Raw genomic sequence first — 3,815 nt, 5'->3', positions numbered from 1 at the left:
CATTTAAAAACTGCATTTTGTGTTTACTTGTGTTATCTTTGTCTAATATTTAAATTTGTTTGATGATCTGAAACATTTAAGTGTGACAAACATGCAAAAAAATAAGAAATCAGGAAGGGGGCAAACACTTTTTCACACAACTGTATATCTATATGGTGGCTTATCTTTCTTCAGACAGTCGTTCTTTTAGTTGAGAAATAATTATTCCACTTTGGCTCCGACTTACCTAGGCAGCCCCAAACAGGAGGCTGAGGTGTATTGATCTAGTCCCCCAGAAGGGAATGAAAAGAGAAACTTTTTGACATCCTGCAAAGAGGTTGAGTGAGTGGACCATAAAACATTCTTCTTAAAACCATGACCTTGTAACTTTAGGATTGATACCCTTTTCTTTTCTTCATAATTTCCCATCTTTCCTTGGTGTTATCTTTCCTCCGCTGAGTGTTGTGTGCTACAGGTATTGTGACCTTTGACCACTTGACTGCACCCATCTGTGAAGCTGATGTCAAAATAGGGCATCTCCCTGCAGGTGTTGCGGCCAACAAAGACAAAAGCACTCCTATTGGTGCAGGAATCATTGTTTCAAAATAACATGTTTTTTTTGTTCATACAATAGACTCCTCTCCACGCTGCTTCCTGCCTGTACGGCTGCAGCCGATGAACCACTGCAGAGTTTTCTTTATTGCAGCTCATCTGAACTTTGCAGTGGAATGGAGTCTGCTGGAGAATGCTGAACACCTCTCATGCTGGGTAGACATTTTCACCTTGAATTGTTTCTATCCTTCTCCCTCTCACACACAAATAAACATACAAAACAACAAGTCGACCACAAGAACATCAGCTTTTGTTAAAAAGGGAACATAACATGGACAATGCTAAAACAATGTTCAAAAAAATAAGTAAAATGGTGTCATGAAAAGCCCAGGTCTTTTGTCATCTTGTAGCCCTCTATGCCATTAAGCTCGGTGGTATTTCTGATGTAATAGCTGCCATGGCCAACAGATAATTTCATAAGGAATAAGATAAGATAAACCTTTATTGATCCCCAGTGGGGAGATTCCGTTGTTGCAGCAGCACAAGGACAACAATACAGATACATAGAGAAAGTAATATAAACTAAGTTGAACTGCTGTATTGTTTGATTGAATGATCACCACCAGTGGTGTAAAGCGTCATTGATATTTGCCTACTGGCAAGACCAATATTGCAGTTCATAATAAAACAGTCATAATAATGCACATAAACAAACAAAAAACAACAACAATTGTCCTATAACTGAAGTCAGTGTACCATAGCCAACTCTATAGTATTTCTATAGTAATTGTCAATAGTGCATTTTTAAAAAAAACATAGAAATAATATAGGAAACACTGAATAATACTATAAAAACTATAGTATATAGCTATAGTCATTGCCTGTAGTGCCCAAAAAAAACACAGGAATACTATAGCGATACTATAAAAATACTATAGTATAACTGTAAGTTCACTACAAGGTGCTGAAACATAAATCCCATCAAGCACCAGATGTTTGTAGATGTTTTTTTTCGGTCTAAATCTGGTAGGCTGGTTGTTGAAAATTTGGCTATAATAGTCCGACTGATTTGCTCCAAACTTTGCAGCCCAAGATGTACCAAGATGGTTAGGGACCACATTTAGCCCTAATACAGGCATGAAATCTCTACTCTCTGCTCTTTAATATAAAACGTATCCAAACAGGCCTACAAGATTGCCCACTGCTTCAAGACACAAGCACATTCTTGAATGTAATACTGTCCAAACACTGCTGTGTCACATGATTTATGATATATATCAATATTTGAGAGCGGAGATAAAGTGAAAATAGTGCTGGATAATGCAATCCTATACTGTAGACCTTAGCTTTAGCAACATTTTCATTATTTATCTCTATGGTCATTGTACAGTCTAATTAACTGTTAAAAAACACACCACCTGCCTTTGGCTGCAGATATGTGTGTTCACATTGAAACGCTCTGCACTTTTCACACTAACATTTCCTGAGGAAGCATCTTTAATTGTTGAGCTGTTGTTGTCATACTGCATTGTGATTGACTCAGCTGTTTCAGAACTATGAGACTAGTGATAATTGGCTGAGAGTGTGCTTAATATTTACCACACCCTTTAAGATAAGATAAGATGCACTTTATTGTCCCACAGGGAAATTTGTCTTAGGCTCCAAGCCGCTGCATCACACAATACACCAGCATCTCAATTCACATGCACAAATAGAACATAGATCATACATGCACATCATGCATAAACAAGCTTAAATACACATGTCAATAATAGTTCCGAATAATAAAACAAGGTGTGATTAACACATATAATAAATAATTAAGTCACCAGCCACCACTGGTTGTCGACATGGTGTCCAGCAAACAATGTGGGCTTCGTAGATAATTGGCAGACTTTCTGGGTCTGTTTAGGAGTGACGGCATTCATCCCACTTTGGATGGAGCAGATCTCATTTCTACAAATCTGACCCAGTTTCTGTGTGGACCTAATTCATGACAACCCAGAGTTCAGACCAGGAAGCAGAGTTGCAGTCTTACACGCTTCTCTGCGTTTCCATTATAGCAGTTACTCACCCAAAACCATATAGAGACTGTGTCTGCCCCACGGCCACTTAAATGAATTAAATCAAAAGTAAACAGTCGAGGAGTTAAACTAAATAACCTAATCCAAGTTAACACCAACGCAACAGTGCAACAAAATAGGATAATTAAATGTGGACTCTTAAATATCAGATCTTTGTCATCTAAAGTTGTACTAGTAAATGATTTAATATCAGATAATCATATTGAACTATTTTGTCTTACTGAAACCTGGCTGTGTAATGAAGAATATGTCAGCCTAAATGAATCAACTCCTCCAAGTCATATTAATACTCACATTCCTCGAGGCACCGGCCGAGGAGGTGGAGTAGCAGCCATCTTTAACTCAAGCCTATTATTAAACCCTAACCCTAAACTAAACTATAACTCATTTAAAAGCCTGGTTCTTAGTCTTTCACACCCAACGTGGAAAACAATACAGCCAGTTATATGTGTTATAGTGTACCGGGCCCCAGGCCCGTATTCTGATTTCCTATCGGAATTTTCAGAGTTCTTATCAAGTTTAGTTCTAAAACAGATAAAGATTATTGTAGGTGACTTTAATATTCATGTGGATGTCAAGAATAATAGCCTCAGTACTGCATTTATCTCATTATTAGATTCGATTGGTTTCTGTCAGAATGTACAGAAACCCACTCAATGTTCACTTCTTCAGCACTGTAGCCAGGCTGACAGAGTCACAGCTCTGTTGAGCCGTGTATCCCTATAGACCTCAGTAGTAATGACTTCATGAACTTCTTTAATGATAAGATTATAACTATTAGAGAGAACATTAATAATCTCCTGCCCTCAACCAGTACCGATCTATCCTCAAATAGAGTAACCTTAGAAACAGCTGTAAACCCTGATATATATTTAGATGGCTTTACTCCCATCGACCTTCACCAATTGACTTCAACAATTTCTACGTCTAAACCTTCTACCTCTTAGAACTTATACCGACTAGGCTGCTTAAAGAAGTTTTACCATTAGTTAGCACCAGTGGCGGGCCGTGTATTTCATACCTGGGCCTTCACTGCTGTCCTCATTAGGACGCCACAGCTACGGTTACTATTTGTTTCGTGTAAAAATTAAGCTCAACACCTATAAATACACTAACTGCAGAGTGCAGATACATGAATACGCCAAGAGTGTGTCTCCTCTCTGCTTTGACTGCAGCTGGGACTGCTGCGAGAGCCTGTAA

General features: G+C 38.3%; 1 pseudogene; it reads left to right on the top strand.

Moving 5' to 3' along the window:
- The window catches only part of LOC116397917 (uncharacterized), an 18,615-nt pseudogene extending 14,800 nt beyond the window's left edge, over positions 1–3,815 (top strand).

Source organism: Anarrhichthys ocellatus, unplaced genomic scaffold (genome assembly GCF_004355925.1).
Source record: "Anarrhichthys ocellatus isolate YVR2014 unplaced genomic scaffold, GSC_Weel_1.0 scaffold75, whole genome shotgun sequence".
NCBI lineage: Eukaryota > Metazoa > Chordata > Actinopteri > Perciformes > Anarhichadidae > Anarrhichthys > Anarrhichthys ocellatus.
This window is presented reverse-complemented; position numbering and strand designations above follow the sequence as displayed.